At 50.6% G+C, this 20,247-nt stretch overlaps 2 pseudogenes; one reads left to right on the forward strand and one right to left on the reverse strand.

Moving 5' to 3' along the window:
• Positions 1-6,577: 6,577 nt before the first annotated feature.
• Positions 6,578-7,687, reverse strand: LOC135275210 (uncharacterized; annotated as a pseudogene).
• Positions 7,688-17,087: 9,400 nt separating this feature from the next.
• On the forward strand, positions 17,088-17,746 carry LOC135275213 (uncharacterized; annotated as a pseudogene).
• Positions 17,747-20,247: the final 2,501 nt, after the last annotated feature.

Genomic DNA, 20,247 nt, shown 5'->3' on the forward strand with positions numbered 1-20,247 from the left:
TGAAAAACAAAATGTCTTATGGGCGCTTGAAGTATGGTTTCTACTGAATGCAAACTGCTTTTGCGCCATCATAAAGTCAAAAAATTAAGTTGGCCAGGCATGGTAGCTCACTCCTGTAATCCCAACATTTTGGGAGGCTGAGACGGGTGGATCACCTGAGGTCAGGAGTTCGAGACCAGCCTGACCAACATGGTGAAAACCTGTCTCTACTAAAAATATTTTAAAAATTAGCCAGGCTGGCCGGGCGCGGTGGCTCACGCCTGTAATCCCAGCACTTTGGGAGTCCGAGGCGGGTGGATCATGAGGTCAAGAGATCGAGACCATTCTGGTCAACATGGTGAAACCCCATCTCTACTAAAAATACAAAAAATTAGCTGGGCATGGTGGCGTGTGCCTGTAATCCCAGCTACTCAGGAGGCTGAGGCAGGAGAATTGCCTGAACCCAGGAGGCGAAGGTTGTGGTGAGCCGAGATCGCGCCATTGCACTTCAGCCTGGGTAACAAGAGCGAAACTCCGTCTCAAAAAAAAAAAAAAAAAAATAGCCAGGCATGGTGGTGGTGTGTGCCTGTAATCCTAGCTTCTTGGGAGGCTGAGGGATGAGAATTGCTTGAACCCAGGAGGAAGAGGTTGCAGTGAGCTAAGATCACACCACTGCACTCCATCCTGGGCAGCAGAGCAAGACTCCATTTCAAAAAAAAAAAAAATCATAAGTGGAACCATGGTAAATTGGGGACCATCTGTATAGGTACTATGACCTATAACATCTTTCCCTTTGCCAAGCACCTATACTTCCCACAAAATTATTGGATCATTATACATCATTCACGCTGAAATTGCCTTTCAGAATTGTGGTTCACTTTGTGTCCACAATATCATTCCCCATCACTGTTGCTACGGCTGATGTTGATTTCACTCAACCACATGCATGAGCACCAGAAACTCTTCTAGGAAAAAAAAATCTTTTGACTATTTTCCTTAAAAGGCTTTAAAAATGATCTTTAAATTGATAAGGGAGCATCTGGTTTCGTTGTTTTAAAATAGCCTCCACATACAGCTTCTCTAGGTAGAAAAAAGGCCATCTTATCTGTGCCAATGTGCAGAGAGTAAACAACAGCAAACTGTCTTTGGCAAACATCTCCCATGTAAGATGCTTACTTCTTCCAGGTCTTTAAAGGAACACATGAGATGAGGAACCCCAAGGAAATAGTGCCTTTAGTTTTGTTTGTTTGTTTGTTTGTTTGTTTTTTGGGCTCTTGTTCTGTCCTTCAGGCTGGAGTGTAGTGGCAAAATCATAGCTCATTTTAGCCTTGACCTCCTGGTCTCAAGTGATACTCCCACCTCAGCCTTCTGCCTGAGTAGATAGACAAGCACACGCCACCATACTTGCCTAATTTTAAAAATTTTGAAGAAATGAGGTCTTGTTATGTTGGCCAGGCTGGTCTTGAACGTCTGGCCTAAAGGGATCCTCCTGCCTCAGCCTCCGAAACTGTTGGGATTATAGGCATGAGCCATGGTGCCCTGCCTGGCTTTCCAGTTCTACCAAGTGTGTGAGCGGTTCACAAGTGTGGATGCAGGACCTACAGCATCAGCATTGCCTGGAATCGGTTAAAACGCAACTACTCCACTTTGAGAGGCTGAGGCAGGCGGATCACCTGAGGTCAGGAGTTTGAGACCAGCCTGGCCAACATGGTGAAACCCTGTCTCTACTAAAAATCCAAAAAACAATTAGCTGGGCATGGTGGTGAATGCCTGTAATCCCAGCTACTTGGGAGGCAGAAGCAGGAGAATCACTTGAACCCAGGCGGCGGAGGTTGCAGTGAGCTGAGATCATGCCACTGCCCTCCAGCCTGTGCTACCGAGTAAGACACCACCTCAAAAAAAAAAAAAAAAAAAAAATGCAACTACTCAGCTCCATCAGAACTACTTGCTCAGAAACCCCTGGGGAGAGGGCCATGTGATCGGTGTTTCCACGAGCTTCCGAGGTTGTTCTGATGATGCAGTCTCAGATTTGAGGAGGCAGAGGAAGGATCCTCAAATGGAGGTGGGAAGGGACTCATTTACAGCTGGTGAAAGCAACTGAAGACAGGTCCCTAGAGCAGGACATACTTCTTGTTTTATCTTTTAAATTCAAAACAAAATCATTTTTGTGTGATTTTAAAATCACTCATGCTAGTTTTAGAAAAAATAGCCCACTTTCCACTGTGCAAACATTTTATCCCAAGAAGATCTTACCCATGGTGGAAATTCAAAAATTTAATCCCTAAAGGAAAACTGAAGCGTTCTCCATCATCCCTGCTGAGGAAACATTTTGAATGTCCATATTACCTTTTAAATCATAATATTGAACAGAGAACTTGATTATATCCAATGACAAAAACACAAATATTAATTTAAAATGTTTTATTACACAATTCCTTTTAAGGTTTCAATACATTAGAGCATTTTAAATCAGCATAAAATGTTACAACGGTAGTTATCTACGCACACAAGAATATCCACAGAAACACACTGGAGGTGTGTTCACGGTTCTGGCAGTGGACAGAACAAAGGAGAAGAAGCCTGCACCTCAACACTCAGGACAGAGACAGCGCCCTCTAGCGCTGCGTTCGAGGTCAGCACCAACCATGTCCAAAGCTGATCCGGGCCTGCCGCAGGAAGGAGGTTAAGCTCATGTACCCCACCTGGCCTCACTTTCCTCCTGTCCTCTGTGAAAGGGACAGGAGAATAATGGTCCTAACCTGCCACTTAACAGCTGTGGGCCTTGGGCAGGTAAGTCCCTTTCCCCCTCTGAGCCTCCCACTTTCTCAAGGCTCTGAGTCACTGAGAGAGGCAGACCTGAGCGGGACATGAAGGCTTCCTCCCACCAAGTGGAGAGTGGTGGGCATCCGTCAACACCTCCATCGGCACGGAGCTAACTTGCTTTCCAGACTGCCATGACACGTTACACAGCCCAGTTTAGTGGGGGATGAACAGGACCATGCTGGGGCTCCTGGCTGGACTCCAGTTCCGCCTTTTCCTGCCAGCAAGGCCTCATCCAGGACACAGCTCCCATGTCCCCAAGTTTTCTCCTCTGTCATATGGGAATGATGATCTCATAGGGTTATGGGGATGATTAGATTGTTCAACAGCAAAGGTATAAAATTGTGCCTGGCAGGAGCAATCAGTGCTGTAAGAGGTCAGGAGAGGGTGACCTTCAGGGCTCAGTGGTGATCCGGACAGGTGATCACAATTAGTGACTGGGGAGCACCTCCACGTCTGGGGAAACACTGGGTTTTGACACGGATGGTGGTTTCACAGCGTAGTCAGTTTAAGACAACATACGCACCACATGCTTAGGACACCCGCGCTTTATGTTGCTGTATAATTCCTTCTGGAAAGCCCTTCAGTGTTTTATTTTAAAGCAGGACCTGAGAATTAGAAACAGTCCTGGGAAAGGTTCAGGCCTCCGCAGGCTGAGATGCGGCCCAGGCCTATATCTTTGAGGAGTAAAGAGGAACCCATAGAATTTTGGGGAATACAGGGAAACAGAGAGAAATTGCAATGAATGTGTGTGTGTGCATGTGTGTGTGTGTGCATGTGTCTGTGCATACACACAGAGGGGCCAGAGGAGGAAAACAGCAAAGCCCAGAGGACGGAAGGGTCTCGAGGCCCGAAAGGCTGGTGCATTGCTCTTGGCTGATGGCAGCAGAGAGGCCTGAGGTTCATGGGTCATTTGTGGCCCTCTTCATGCTTATGGACCCTTTATGACTATCCACAGCTCTGAGATGGGGGCCTTGAGAGCCAGAACCAAGCACGCGCTCGGCCCGTCCCTGAGGCAGCACTTGGGACTGTGGGGTGCGGACAGCTGCCAGGCTCGCCTGTCCCCGGGACACTCAGGTTGCACTTCGGGCCTCCTGTATCCTGCAGGCACCTGCACAAGCCTCCTTTTGAAGGTAATTGCAGGAGTTGTTACAGCAACACCTGTGCGCTAAGGCAGGTGACAGGACTATCTCAGAAGTGACACTCTTTGAAGGGAGGGGAGAGGGGAGACTCCTCTAGTTTTGCTTCCTGGGCCCCCAGGGAGTTTTCACTCACGGTGGGTTCCACCCGCCCCCAAACCCCGCATGTTCCCTGTCATCCTCCAACAGCCACTGCCACCGTGCCCAGGGCCACACTCGCAGCTGAGTCCTACACAGACCAGCGACCATCGGCCACCCCATCACTTTCAGTTTCCTTCTGTCTGGTCCACATCCAGATTCTGGGAGGTTTTCCACAGGCACACCTCACTACATCTTTGACATGCTATGGCCTGAATGTCAGTGTCCCCTAAATTTATATGTTGAAGCCTAATTCCCAATGGGGTAGAATGAACAGCTGGGGCCTTTGGAATTGCCCTGAAGCCAGACCAGCATTCTCAACAATCCTCTCCTGGAGAAGTTAGTGCTCTCATCAAAGAGGCTCCAGAAACCTCCCCTGGCCCCTTCAGCCACATGAGGACAGAGCTAGAGGCACTGCCCTAAGGAACCGGCCCTCACCAGGCTCTGAATCCTCAGGCATCTTGATCCAGGACTTCTCGGCCTTCAGAACTTTGACGATACGTTTCTGGGGCTTATAACTCCCAGGCTAATGCACTTTGTTGGAGCAGTCCATTGGACTAGGACAGGCCCTCCCTTCTCACCTGACGTCCCAAACGCCCAGGATGCGCCCCTCATGATCATTTCCCCATTGCGGGAATTCCATGGGTGAAGGGGCCAGGAGAGGCCCCTCTAAACTGCTCACAGGCTCTCAGAGGTCCCTCAGAATGGAGAGGACAGCAAGCAGGATGGGAATCTATCAACAACACATGACACACAGGACCCCAGCAGACCCTTACAGGAAACGATCAAAGAGGGCAGGCGGGAGGCAGGAGACGGGAGGCGGAGGTGGGACCCCCCACCTGAGGGTGAGAGCCTCCTGCCCAGAACAGGGCAGTGCCAGAGGACGCAGGGAAAAGAGCCAACGAGACCAAACCGCAGGATGCATCTCACAGAGCCCAGAGTGGCGCCTGCTGTGTGCAGAGTCCAGGAGCACCAGAAATCAGAGCTGTGTCAAGAGGGATATTGACACCCTGAAGAATGCGTCAGTCATTGACCACATCCTACATCATGAAACAGCATTCTCTAGAGTGAAGGCAAGGAGAGAAACCCACCAGGGAGGTGGGGAGCAAGTGTCCAAGACTCCCGGGACTGCCAGGCCCCCTCTTATTTCACAGAGGAAGAGGATGAGGCCACATTCTGCAGGCTCCAGCAGGCTCCCAAGTTAAGGGATGTGATCAAGAATAGGAAGGTCGCACTCAGGGCTGGAAAGGCTCAGAAAGCTAGGAAGTCCCCGGGGCAGCCACTGTGCTCCAGGCCAGTCCTGTCCACACACCACACTGCCTCCTGCCCCAGGGAGAAGAGTCTCTGGGACCAGGATCTGCAAGCTTCTGCAAAGTCCACAGAGCCCAGGCTTGGCAAGCTTCATCCAAGGGTAAAATACAAACCAGGATGAGGCATTTGATTCAGGGTCCTCCCGCACTGAGAAGAGGGAAGGACGAGGAGACTGACAGCCAAAGCATGGAGAGTCAAGAGGTGGGCAGAGGCCGAGCTGCGGGCAGAGCCACCCCTGTGGCCCTAACCCAGGGATGCCAGGTTCCTCCAGCCACCCCTCCCCTTACTCCCCAGCTGGCTTGGGAGGAAGCTTTCCATCACTGTCCCAAAATTCTGCTCCAACACTACCCACATGGAACTTCTGACTCTCTGGAAGCAACGGTGTCTGCATAGACCGAGACAACGCGAATGACCCCCACGGAGCGTGGCTCTTTAGTGACACCCTCTGGCAACAGCTGGGCTTCCAACCAACAGCGTTTCTTCTATCAGCGATGCTAGCTGGTGTCCGGGCAGTGCTTGGGTTGAAGGGATCCCAGGACTTTGTGCTCAGAGCATGCGAGCCTCCACCTCGCCCTTCCTGAGCGCCTGCCAGGGATACCCACACACTACTGTGCTGGGGAGGGCAGAGGTGCCACACCCACCCACATCTACCGCCTTCTCTAGACCTTTCACAGGCTGGTAACTCCAAAATGCCACCCTTTCTTCATACATTTCCAAAGGAAGAAATGTATGAAAATACAGCAGCATGTTCAGAAACCTATCTTCTGGAGGAAACACAGAACTCTGGCCAAGGACATACATAAATCAAATTTCTGTCATGCTCCCAGACAGTCCCTCACTTTCTGCAGCCGAGTGCAGGGTGGGCATGGGCCACGCCACTGCGGCTCCTATGACAGGGAACCTCTCATTCAGCTTCCAGGATGAGTAAGAGCCACGGAGCCTCCCATTTCACCAAATGCAGAAGGGACGTTTGGGGGTGGCAGACCCTGCATTTACAGGGCAAAGAAGAAACAGAACCCACTGCTGGGACCGGTGGCCGGGGCCCCCAGGAGTCCCTGGGCATCAGATGGAGGCGGCGCCCCCTGCACTGCCACCCACAGGCCAGCAGCCCCACTTTTCCCTGCTGTCCATCGGGACCCAAGGAACCAGGCGCCTGGGGTGTAAAGAGCACACGGGGGTCTGGCTCTTCCTCACCCGATTCCACAGAAACGTGTCTGACTCAAGGCACATTTAAAGGTCTTGACTTTCTTTCTTCTCCCAACTCCAGAGAGGGCACAGATGCCCAGAGTGAGGGAACAGTTACTTGATCACCAGGTGTGGAGTGGCCCTGGCCAGCTTCGGGGATCCCTGCAGAGCGAGGGTGGGCTGGTGCAGGGGGAAAGTGACATCCTCTCCTCCTCTCTCCTGCCAAAAGTGGGACAAGGAGAGGGGGGCCAGGGAGTGGTCACTAGCAAAACCGAGTGGAGAGGAGGGGTGACGTCACGTTTTCTACGCAGAATCCCTGCATGTCACAATAGGTGTCCCTGCTCCTCTTCAGGGCACCTACTTCCATGCTGGGAACACAGTATTAGACCTTGGCATGGGCCACATGTCCCTCCCACCCCATGCCCAGAAGGGAATCAGGACCAGGAAGGAGTTTCCATGCCATGGACAAGCGCTGGGTGAGCACAGGGTGGGGGATCCTGCGCCGACCGGAGCGGGGCGGAGAAGCAGGCGAGGTGCTGTGCAGTCTGCAGGCTAACTCTGAACTTGAGAATGAGGACTCCCCGCTGGGCGCATTCCTGGAGGAAGGGAAGCACCTTTCCCCGGAGTCTGTCCCCGTTGCCTGACGATGGCATTCGTGCCCATCCAAAGGACCAGCCGCCACCACTGCTGGCTGCAAGTGTCCTTTCAGGCAAACACGGCACCTTGAGAAAACGAGGCAGAGTGAGGGAGGGGTTGGGTCGGAAGGTCACCTGGTGCTGACAAGGACGCTGAGGGAACAGCGGTTCCACCTGAGCAGAGCTGTGTGCTGGGCCTTCTCCTGGAGCATAAAGCAGTGCTGCAGGGGTGGCTTCTGGCCTGGACACTGCCTTTTTGGAAAGTGACCTGTGGCTCCGTGTAGCTGTTCTGGTGTGACGGTGCTGAATCTTATCCTTGGTGCACCCTCTTGCGCTCAGGGCTGAGGAGCCCTCTGTGACCTGACTGGACCAGGTAGTGCCACGGAGATCCCCTTCAGGGACGCAGGTGCTCATGCGCACAGGCCTGCCCGCCATCTGCAGGAAGCATGCGGTGCTCCCGGCTCTCCCGGACACTCTCATCCGCTGAAGTCAACTCGCCAGCATCCAGGGGAGGCTTCTCCCTGTGCCTCCGGGTCCTGTGGTCAAGGCCAATGCAGGGCCCGGGAGTGACCGCTGGAAAAGAAGAGCCCAGGTGAAACACACTCACCTACCTGTGGCCTGGGAGTCCCCAGGAAGTAAGCCTAGGAAGAAACCATCAGAGCCACCGATGGCCCCTGGATCCCCAGTGGGGTGAGAAAGGGCTGCATGCCTCATCTTCGTGGAGCGATGGCTGCGGTGCTGCGATTTCATCACTTCTATTTTCATTAGTTACTATTCCCATGAGAAAGTAAGCTATTCATGCAACATTTTATTTTTATTTTTGAGATGGAGTCTCTGTCGCCCAGGCTGGAGTGCAGTGACGTGATCTCGGCTCACTGCAACCTCCGTCTCCCGGGTTCAAAAGATTTTCCTGCCTCAGCCTCTCAAGTAGCTGGGAGTACAGGTGCCTGCCACCACCCCTGGATAATTTTTGTATTTTCAGTAGAGATGGGGTTTCCCCATGTTGGCCAGGCTGGTCTCCAACCCCTGACCTCAGGTGATCTGCCCGCCTTGACCTCCCAAAGTGCTAGGATTGCAGGAGTGAGCGCCACTGCACCCAGCCTTAATGCAACATTTTAAAAATCAAAATTCATGCTAAACCTTTCACCGTGAGCAAAACATCCACGTTTTAAAGCAAGCTATGGTCAGACCCTGTAACAGCAACACTCTGAGGGTTGTACAAGTGTTGGGCACGGTGGGAAACTAAGTTTTGGCACGTTTCATTCAACCTACAAAATTGTCATCAAAGTAAAGGGAAAGGACTCACTTGCAGAATGTTCCACGCAGCTCCCAGGTGCACGGCACTGCCACAGAGCAGGGGTCTGCTCCCTGAGGACTGGGGCTTTAACCACGAAGACCATTTCACACTTTCGTCTAAAGGGACAGAAAGACTTGGTGAAGTGTCCGGCTTTTTCCTAAGGGAAGGAGGTGCCTACAGCGTTGCTGTCACTGCTGCTGGTCACAGGAAGATGCAAACAAACCGTCCCGCCCGAAGATCGTGTTTTCAAAGTGGGCCACTTAACTGAGGATGCAACTGCAGAAAAGAGCTGATGGGATCGGAGAGCTGCTCCCGGGAGTCTCCAGAGCGGCTCGGGGGCCGCGGTCATCAAAGGCCGGGCCCAGGGAGCTGGAAGAGGAAGGGCCGCTGCTCCTGGGTGTCCCAGGAGGGCCCATGAGTTAGGGGCAAGAAACAAAGTGACTAATATATATTTTTTGAAACTCAGGCTGTTTCAGGACTTTTTACTTACTCTTCGCGCCGCTCCAGCGGCTTCCATGCCCCCGTACGCGCTGCAAACACAGCTGGGCTTGGACCCAAACCTCCATCTGTCCTGCCGGGTCCTGTCCTGTCCGGTTGGAGGCGGCGGTTGGGCTCAGCGCAGGCGCGCGCCCTCTGCTGGCCGTTGGGGCGCAGCGAGGGGAGAGGTGAGCTCGCGGCCGAGCGGTGGTCGCTCGCTCCCTTGCGGCCTCTTGCGGAATCGCTGACATTCTCCGTCCCTTGCTCTCGGCTCCTGGCTGGGGGATGCTCTGCTTCAGCCTTGCCTGCTCCCTTTCCTGGGGCACACCTTGGAGCCACTGCTTAAAAGTAAGGAAATCTTCATGACTTTGACATGTCTGAATAGGATCCCCTCTCGGTCAGGCCTGAATGCAAAGACCTGCTCCAAGTTGTCTTGGGAAACAGGACATAGCCTCAAAATCCAGAAGACACAAGACACCTGTTTTCACAACCATATTCTCCAGGCTTCAGCCATCGACACGGAGGGCCACGGTGGTGCTTGGGATAAGAACTCCTGGAGAAACCACCCTCCAGCCTTGATCACAATTAGGAAGATGAAAGCAGAAAATCTACTTTGTCCTTGTTTGGGAATCATTGTCTAAAGGTTCTTCTAAAAATTCGCCCCCATCTAAAGAGAAAGAAATTCAGTCTTTGCCTAGAAGATTTTTAGGGGTGAAATTGAAGTGCTTTCTTCCCCAGGTGCAGCGTGTCACACCTATAATCCTGGAATTTGAGAGGCAGAAGGTGAGAGAGATGAGAGGCTGAGGGAGAAGGATCCCTTGAGGCCAAAGTTCGAGACCAGCTGGGCAACAAAACAAGACCCCATCTTAAAAAAAAATTACATTAAATGAAAATGTGAAGGTTTGTTTCCCTTCATTTGACATTACCCACAGGAAAACTGTAAGGGAAGTTATACTTGTGGCTCTTTCTAATCAATTATACAGATTGTTTACCCAGCTCCTACTGGCAACTATTATTACCAAAATCATGGAATTATTTTGACAATATCTTGTACATTCTGAGTTACATTTAGAGAGAAGAAAATCTGTATTCTTTGAATAACTTTATTATTTTTAACATTCTTTCATCTATTATAATGATATAAAATAGCATTTGCTGTTCTTATATTTGAACTTAACTTGTGACACTTTCTTCAGAGGAGTATTTTGTTAAGACTGGTAGGTATTATAAAGATAACAGTGATCGGTAGCTTGATTCTACTGCCAATTTATCTTTCTTTCATATAAAAGGCTGGTGCAGGTATTTCTCATCAGGGACTCACCTGTTTGGCTGTCTTCCAAAGAGTGATTCAGAACATGAGTTACTTGGTGTTTTGAGGCTTTGATATCATTAATGTATGACTGTGTAATTGTGGTGCTTAGGTTATTCTAATCCCTGTAAAGGGACGAAAGCTGATATGGTTTGGCTGTGTCACTACCCAAATCTCATCTTGAATTATGACTCCCACAATTGCCATGTGTGAGGAGCCTGGTGGGAGGTACCTGTTAGGAGGTGATTGAATTATGGGGGCGGGTATTTCCTGTACTGTTCTCATGATAGTGAATGAGTCTCAGAAGAGATGATGGTTTTAAAAATGGGAGTTTCCCTGCACAAACTCTCTTGCTCCTTGCCTGCTGCCATTCTTGTAAGACAGGACTTGCTCCTCCTTGCCTTCTGCCGTGATTATGAGGCTTCCCCAGCCACCTGGAACTGTAAGTCCAATTAAACCTCTTTCTTTTGTAAATTGCCCAGTCTCAGGTATGTGTTTATCAGCAGCGTGAAAATATACCAATACGAAACTATAGTGGTGCATATGATTTCACAGGCCAGATCTGTGCACAGTACCTATCCCTTCCAGGCACACATAGAGGACCAGGGTTCTTTTACTTGGCCACAGATAATGCCTACGATGCTGGAAAGAGTGTCTCATTTAGTGAGTAGTGGGAGAGAGGGTACGTGTTTGGCATATAAGTCTCCTGTTCATTTTTATACTGTGTGTAATAAGACTCTTTAAAAACACAACAAACCAATTTCCTTGTTTGCACATTTTTTATACTCAAAGATATAACCTGAAACCTGATTTTAAAAATTGAACTCAGGGAAACAACTCAAGGAAGAGGGCATGGATGGAACTCAGTAAAGTTCAGCATTTTTGGTCCTTCAAAAGAGAAATTCATGGTTTTTTTCCCAATGGCAGAGACTAGAATTGGAGAATGACTGGTTTTCCAAGGTCTTTGAATACGTTATTAGATTCAGTTGTTTCTATATTGCTGGAGGAAGACTAAGCATGCCTGGGGAGATCCGTGCAGTTATTCAGGATCCCGAAGAGGGCTGGCAGGACAGTGGAGACCGGGGCCTCCAGTAACAGCTACACCCTCCTTTCTTATCCTGATGCTCCAAGTTGGGCAAATCCAATCTTTAAGAAAATATAATGAGGAGAGAGATCCAAGATGGCTGATGATTAGCAGCTCGGGCACGTACCTCCCAGTGAAAGCGCAAAGAACGAGAGGACGCCACACTTTCAGACGAATATTAGTTGCTCACGGACCAGGAGATTCCCAGTGGAGGAGCTCCACGGGTCGCCAGGGCGACTCTTGTGGCTGGTGTGGCGGTTTTGCTGGTGCCTTAGCACGCCAGATCTTGGTGCGGAGTCCGGAGATTCCCGGGCAGAAAAGCACCATCAGTCTTAACACCGCTGTTTTGGCCGGCTCAGTGGATTGCTCAGATTTCGGCACAGGGAATCAACAAGTTGGACGTCAGAGACCCAGTTAGAAAGTCGGTAATTATAAAGACGACAGACGGACAAATATATAATGAAGGGAAGAAACCAGCGTAAAAAGGTAGAGAATACTCAAAATCAGAATGCCTCTCCTTCTACAGAGGATTGCAATTCCTCATCAGTAACGGAACAAGGCTTAATAGATTACACGTGTGTTCCAATAACAGAAGCAGGTTTCAAAACATGGGTGATAAGAAACTTCTGTGAATTAAAAGAACTTGTTCTAACCCAATGCAAAGAAACTAAGAACCTTGAAAAAAGGTTTGACTAAATGTTAACGAGAATGGACAATTTAGAGAAGAATATAAGTGAATTGATGGAGCTGAAAAACACAACACGAGAACTTCGCGAAGCATGCACAAGTTTAAACAGTCGAATTGATCAAGCAGAAGGAAGGATATCAGAAGTCGAGGACCAGCTCAGTGAAATGAAACGAGAAGACAAGAATGCAGAAAAAAGGATGAAAAGGAATGAGCAAAGTCTCCAGGAAATATGGGACTACGTGAAAAGACCTAATTTACGTTTGATAGGTGTACCTGAATGTGATGAAGAGAATGAATCCAAGTTGGAAAATACTCTTCAGGATATCATTCAGGAAAATTTTCCCAACCTGGCAAGGCAGGGTAATACTCAACTCCAGGTAATACAGAGAACACCACAAAGATATTCTTCAAGAAGACCAACCCCAAGGCACATAATCGCCAGATTTATTAGGGTTGAAATGAAGGAGAAAATACTAAGGGCAGCCAGAGAGAAAGGTCAGGTTACCCATAAAGGGAAACCTATCAGACTTACAGCAGATCTCTCAGCAGAAACCCTACAAGCCAGAAAAGAGTGGGGACCAATATTTAACATCCTTAAAGAAAAGAACTTTCAACCCAGAATTTCCTATCCAGCCAAACTAAGCTTTATGAGCGAAGGAAAAATTAAATCTTTTGCGAACAAGCAAGTACTTAGAGAGTTCACCACCACCAGGCCTGCTTTACAAGAGCTTCTGAAAGAAGCACTATACATATAAAGGAACAACCAATATCAGCCTTTCCAAAAATATATCAAAAAGCAAAGAACTTTAACACAATAAAAAATTTACATCAACTAATGGGCAAAACAGCCAGCTAGCATCAAACGCCGGTATTAAACTTATATATATTTTAATTGGATAAAAAGCCAAAACCCATCGGTATGCTGCATCCGGGCCCATCTTACATGCAACAATACACAAAGACTCAGAGAGAAGGAGGAAGATTTACCAATCAAACAGAGAGTAAAAATAAACTAATAAACAAAAAGCAGGAGATGCAATTCTCGCCTCTGATAAAGTAGACTTTAAAGCAACAAAGATCAAAAGAGGCGAGGAATGACATTACATAATGGCAAAAGGATCAATGCAGCAAGAAGAGCTAACGATTCTATAGATCAGCGAGATAGAAAATTAACAAGGATATTCAGAACTTGAACTCAGACCCGGAACAAGTAAACTTAATAAACATTTATAGAACTCTCCACTTCAAATACACAAAACATACATTACCACCTCACACCTATTCCAAAGGTGACTATATAATTGGAAGTAAATCACTCCTCAGTAATCGCATAGCATTTCATAGGTTTAAATTAAATATTGGTTGGCTGTTTGTTTGTTATCTTCTTCCCTTATTCCTTCCTGACTACATCATTAAGTATAATTATCAGTATAAAAGAGGTTTTCAATACCCATTACTAAATTGCATTCTAGCCTGGGCAAGAAAGCAATACTCCCATTCTCTCTCCCTCTTTCTTTTCCTTCTCCCTCCTCCCCATTCTCTCTCTCTCTTTCTCTTCCTTTTTCCTCCTTCCTATTCTCTCTCTCTCTTTCTCTTTAAAAAAAAAAAAAAAAAAGAAAATATAATGAAATGATTATATTTTAAATATCTCATACATTTTTCATTTGTAACTTCCCTAGTTAGAGCCATGGATCCTTTAAAATGTGTCTTTGGATCAACTATCATCCTCTCAAATCACCTATAACTGGTACGTGTGTTTTTCTGTTACTATGGCCATCATTATTAACTTCGAGTATACTGACAAGAGTTCCTGAAATGGTAGGCTCTAGGCTGGGTACCAGGGAAACCAGGTGATGTACACTCTCCACCAACAGACATATTTGGGCCCCCTGGAGAGTCATTCTAAAAAGAGATCAGGCCATCAAAGACAATACGCCTGGCAGTGAAAAGAGAGAACACAGCCATGCTTCGTGGATAAAGAAGGGCGAACATGCTGGCACGCAACAGAGTGCACACGGCACTCACGTGCCTATCTGTTTTGGTTTTCAACTGAAATGGTGTCCAGAACTACATGTCCTAATTTTGGAAGTTCGAATGGGAATAGAGCCCACTATTCCATATGTTGACTAGAGTGGATGGGAATAACAAGGAGAAAGTGTCATTTTCATTATTTTAAGACTATTAATAGCTGGGACAGAAGAGAATGGATTTCTTTTTTAGCTGAGCAAACAGTAATCTGTATAACTGATCAGAAAGTCACGGGTGTAACTTCCTCTATGGTTTTCCTGTGGGGAAGGTCAAATGAGGGGAAAGCACCCTTCAGTTTCACCCCTGACCACCTCCCCATCTTTGTCTTCAGGTGGTGATTTCTTAGAAGAATCTGTAGACAACGATTCCCAAACAGATACACTAGAAGAATTTCTGCTTTCATCATCCAGTCTGTGATCAAGGCTGGAGGGTAGTTTCTCCAGGAGATCTTATCTCAAGCACCACCGTGGCCCTCCGTGTCCAGATGGTTGAAGCCTGGAGAATGTGGTTATAAAACAGGAGGTGTCTTGCATCTTCCGGATTTTGAAGCTATGTCCTGTTTCCCAAGACAACTTGGAGCAGGTTTTGCATTCAGACCCGAATGAGAGGGGATCCTATTCAGTCTTGTCAAAGGCATGAAGATTTCCGTACTTTTAAGCCGTGGCTCCAAGGCGTGCCCCAGTAAAGGGAGCAGGCAAGGCTGAAGCAGAGCATCCCCCAGCCAGGAGCCAAGAGCAAGGGACGGAGAATGTCACCGATTCCGCGAGAGGCCGCCAAGGGGCGAGCGACTACCGCTCGGCCGCAAGCTCACCTCTCCTCTCGCTGCGCCCCAACGGCCAGCAGAGGGCGCGCGCCTGGCGCTGAGCCCAACCACCGCCTCCAACCGGACAGGACAGGACCGGGCGGGACGGGACAGAGGTTTGGGTCCAAGCCCAGCTATGTTTGCGGCGGGTCCGGGGCCTGGAAGCCGCTGGAGCGGCGCCAAGAGTGAGTAAAAAGTCCTGAAATAGCCTCAGTTCCATAAAATTAATGAATTCGTTTCGGAGCGGGCCCTTCCTCTTCCAGGCTCCCTGGAGCCGGCCTTTGATGACTCGGAGCTCCCGCGGCGCCCGAGCCGCTCTGGAGACTCCTGGGATCCGCTCCCCAATCCCATCAGCTCTTTTCTGCAGTTGCATCCCCAGTTAAGTTGCCCACTTTGGCTCACGCCTGTAATCCCAGCACTTTCGGAGGCCGAGGCGGGCGGATCACAAGGTCGGGAGATCGAGACTATGCTGGCCAACATGGTGAAGCCGCATCTCTACTAAAAATTCAAAAATTAGCTGGGTGTGGTGGCGCATGCCTGTAATATCAGCTACTCTGGGGGCTGAGACAGGAGAATTGCTTGAACCAGGTACTCGGAGATGGCAGTGAGCCAAGATTGTGCCACTGCACTCCTGTCTGGCGACAGAGCAAAACTCCATCTCTAAAAGAAAAAAAAGAAGAGAGAACACTATAGTAAGGTGGGCAGTATTTTGCATCTTCCTGTGGCCAGCAGCAGTGACAGCAACGCTGTAGGCACCTCCTTCCCTTAGGAAAAAGCCGGACACTTCACCTAGTCTTTCTGTCCCTTTAGACGAAAGTGGGAAATGGTCTTCGTGGTTAAAGCCCCAGTCCTCGGGGAGCAGACTCCTGCTCTGTGGCAGTGCCGTGCACCTGGGAGCTGCGTGGAACATTCTGCAAGTGAGTCCTTTCCCTTTTCTTTGGTGACAATTTTGTAGGTTGAATGGAACGTGCCAAAACTTAGTTTCCCACCGTGCCCAACACTCGTATAGCCCTCAGAGTGTTGCTGTTACAGGGTCTGACCATGGCTTGCTTTAAAACGTGGATGTTTTGCTCACGGTGAAAGGTTTAGCATGAATTTTGATTTTTAAAATGTTGCATTAAGGCTGGGTGCAGTGGCGCTCACTCCTGCAATCCTAGCACTTTGGGAGGTCAAAGCGGGCAGATCACCTGAGGTCAGGGGTTGGAGACCAGCCTGGCCAACATGGGGAAACCCCATCTCTACTGAAAATACAAAAATTATCCAGGGGTGGTGGCAGGCACCTGTACTCCCAGCTACTCGAGAGGCTGAGGCAGGAAAATCTTTTGAACCCGGGAGACGGAGGTTGCAGTGAGCCGAGATCACGTCACTGCACTCCAGCCTGGGCGACAGAGACTCCATCTCAAAAATAAAAATAAAATGTTGCATGAATAGCTTACTTTCTCATGGGAATAGTAACTAATGAAAATAGAAGTGATGAAATCGCAGCACCGCAGCCATCGCTCCACGAAGATGAGGCATGCAGCCCTTTCTCACCCCACTGGGGATCCAGGGGCCATCGGTGGCTCTGATGGTTTCTTCCTAGGCTTACTTCCTGGGGACTCCCAGGCCACAGGTAGGTGAGTATGTTTCACCTGGGCTCTTCTTTTCCAGCGGTCACTCCCGGGCCCTGCATTGGCCTTGACCACAGGACCCGGAGGCACAGGAAGAAGCCTGCCCTGGATGCTGGCGAGTTGACTTCAGCGGATGAGAGTGTCCGGGAGAGCCGGGAGCACCGCATGCTTCCTGCAGATGGCGGGCAGGCCTGTGCGCATGAGCACCTGCGTCCCTGAAGGGGATCTCCGTGGCACTACCTGGTCCAGTCAGGTCACAGAGGTCTCCTCATCCCTGAGCACAAGAGGGTGCACCAAGGATAAGATTCAGCACCGTCACACCAGAACAGCTACACGGAGCCACAGGTCACTTTCCAAAAAGGCAGTGTCCAGGCCAGAAGCCACCCCTGCAGCACTGCTTTATGCTCCAGGAGAAGGCCCAGCACACAGCTCTGCTCAGGTGGAACCGCTGTTCCCTCAGCGTCCTTGTCAGCACCAGGTGACCTTCCGACCCAACCCCTCCCTCACTCTGCCTCGTTTTCTCAAGGTGCCGTGTTTGCCTGAAAGGACACTTGCAGCCAGCAGTGGTGGCAGCTGGTCCTTTGGATGGGCACGAATGCCATCGTCAGGCAACGGGGACAGACTCCGGGGAAAGGTGCTTCCCTTCCTCCAGGAATGCGCCCAGCGGGGAGTCCTCATTCTCAAGTTCAGAGTTAGCCTGCAGACTGCACAGCACCTCGCCTGCTTCTCCGCCCCGCTCCGGTCGGCGCAGGATCCCCCACCCTGTGCTCACCCAGCGCTTGTCCATGGCATGGAAACTCCTTCCTGGTCCTGATTCCCTTCTGGGCGTGGGGTGGGAGGGACATGTGGCCCATGCCAAGGTCTAATACTGTGTTCCCAGCATGGAAGTAGGTGCCCTGAAGAGGAGCAGGGACATCTATTGTGACATGCAGGGATTCTGTGTAGAAAACGTGACGTCACCCCTCCTCTCCACTCGGTTTTGCTAGTGGACCACTCCCTGGCCCCCCTCTCCTTGTCCCACTTTTGGCAGGAGAGAGGAGGAGAGGATGTCACTTTCCCCCTGCACCAGCCCACCCTCGCTCTGCAGGGATCCCCGAAGCTGGCCAGGGCCACTCCACGCCTGGTGATCAAGTAACTGTTCCCTCACTCTGGGCATCTGTGCCCTCTCTGGAGTTGGGAGAAGAAAGAAAGTCAAGACCTTTAAATGTGCCTTGAGTCAGACACGTTTCTGTGGAATCGGGTGAGGAAGAGCCAGACCCCCCGTGTGCTCTTTACACCCCAGGCGCCTGGTTCCTTGGGTCCCGATGGACAGCAGGGAAAAGTGGGGCTGCTGGCCTGTGGGTGGCAGTGCAGGGGGCGCCGCCTCCATCTGATGCCCAGGGACTCCTGGGGGCCCCGGCCACCGGTCCCAGCAGTGGGTTCTGTTTCTTCTTTGCCCTGTAAATGCAGGGTCTGCCACCCCCAAACGTCCCTTCTGCATTTGGTGAAATGGGAGGCTCCGTGGCTCTTACTCATCCTGGAAGCTGAATGAGAGGTTCCCTGTCATAGGAGCCGCAGTGGCGTGGCCCATGCCCACCCTGCACTCGGCTGCAGAAAGTGAGGGACTGTCTGGGAGCATGACAGAAATTTGATTTATGTATGTCCTTGGCCAGAGTTCTGTGTTTCCTCCAGAAGATAGGTTTCTGAACATGCTGCTGTATTTTCATACATTTCTTCCTTTGGAAATGTATGAAGAAAGGGTGGCATTTTGGAGTTACCAGCCTGTGAAAGGTCTAGAGAAGGCGGTAGATGTGGGTGGGTGTGGCACCTCTGCCCTCCCCAGCACAGTAGTGTGTGGGTATCCCTGGCAGGCGCTCAGGAAGGGCGAGGTGGAGGCTCGCATGCTCTGAGCACAAAGTCCTGGGATCCCTTCAACCCAAGCACTGCCCGGACACCAGCTAGCATCGCTGATAGAAGAAACGCTGTTGGTTGGAAGCCCAGCTGTTGCCAGAGGGTGTCACTAAAGAGCCACGCTCCGTGGGGGTCATTCGCGTTGTCTCGGTCTATGCAGACACCGTTGCTTCCAGAGAGTCAGAAGTTCCATGTGGGTAGTGTTGGAGCAGAATTTTGGGACAGTGATGGAAAGCTTCCTCCCAAGCCAGCTGGGGAGTAAGGGGAGGGGTGGCGGGAGGAACCTGGCATCCCCGGGTTAGGGCCACGGGGTGGCTCTGCCCGCAGCTCGGCCTCTGCCCACCTCTTGACTCTCCATGCTTTGGCTGTCAGTCTCCTCGTCCTTCCCTCTTCTCAGTGCGGGAGGACCCTGAATCAAATGCCTCATCCTGGTTTGTATTTTACCCTTGGATGAAGCTTGCCAAGCCTGGGCTCTGTGGACTTTGCAGAAGCTTGCAGATCCTGGGCCCAGAGACTCTTCTCCCTGGGGCAGGAGGCAGTGTGGTGTGTGGATGGGGCTGGCCTGGAGCACAGTGGCTGCCCCGGGGACTTCCTAGCTTTCTGAGCCTTTCCAGCCCTGAGTGTGACCTTCCTATTCTTGATCACATCCCTTAACTTGGGAGCCTGCTGGAGCCTGCAGAATGCGGCCTCATCTTCTTCCTCTGTGAGATAAGAGGGGGCCTGGCAGTCCCGGGAGCCTTGGACACTTGCTCCCCACCTCCCTGGTGGGTTTCTCTCCTTGCCTTCACTCTAGAGAATGCTGTTTCATGATGTAGGATGTGGTCAATGACTGACGCATTCTTCAGGGTGTCAATATCCCTCTTGACACAGCTCTGATTTCTGGTGCTCCTGGACTCTGCACACAGCAGGCGCCACTCTGGGCTCTGTGAGATGCATCCTGCGGTTTGGTCTCGTTGGCTCTTTTCCCTGCGTCCTCTGGCACTGCCCTGTTCTGGGCAGGAGGCTCTCACCCTCAGGTGGGGGGTCCCACCTCCGCCTCCCGTCTCCTGCCTCCCGCCTGCCCTCTTTGATCGTTTCCTGTAAGGGTCTGCTTGGGTCCTGTGTGTCATGCGTCGTTGATAGATTCCCATCCTGCTTGCTGTCCTCTCCATTCTGAGGGACCTCTGAGAGCCTGTGAGCAGTTTAGAGGGGCCCCTCCTGGCCCCTTCACCCATGGAATTCCCGCAATGGGGAAATGATCATGAGGGGCGCATCCTGGGCGTTTGGGACATCAGGTGAGAAGGGAGGGCGTGTCCTTGTCCAATGGGCTGCTCCAACAAAGTGCATTAGCCTGGGAGTTATAAGCCCCAGAAATGTATCGTCAAAGTTCTGAAGGCCGAGAAGTCCTGGATCAAGATGCCTGAGGATTCAGAGCCTGGTGAGGGCCGGTTCCTTAGGGCAGTGCCTCTAGCTCTGTCCTCATGTGGCTGAAGGGGCCAGGGGAGGTTTCTGGAGCCTCTTTGATGAGAGCACTAACTTCTCCAGCAGAGGATTGTTGAGAATGCTGGTCTGGCTTTAGGGCAATTCCAAAGGCCCCAGCTGTTCATTCTACCCCATTGGGATTTAGGCTTCAACATATAAATTTAGGGGACACTGACATTCAGGCCATAGCACATCAAAGATGTAGTGAGGTGTGCCTGTGGAAAACCTCCCAGAATCTGGATGTGGACCAGACAGAAGGAAACTGAAAGTGATGGGGTGGCCGATGGTCGCTGGTCTGTGTAGGACTCAGCTGCGAGTGTGGCCCTGGGCACGGTGGCAGTGGCTGTTGGAGGATGACAGGGAACATGCGGGGTTTGGGGGCGGGTGGAACCCA

This window comes from Aotus nancymaae, unplaced genomic scaffold (assembly GCF_030222135.1).
Source record: "Aotus nancymaae isolate 86718 unplaced genomic scaffold, 86718_ANA_hifiasm-v0.15.2.pri h1tg000003l, whole genome shotgun sequence".
Taxonomy (NCBI): domain Eukaryota; kingdom Metazoa; phylum Chordata; class Mammalia; order Primates; family Aotidae; genus Aotus; species Aotus nancymaae.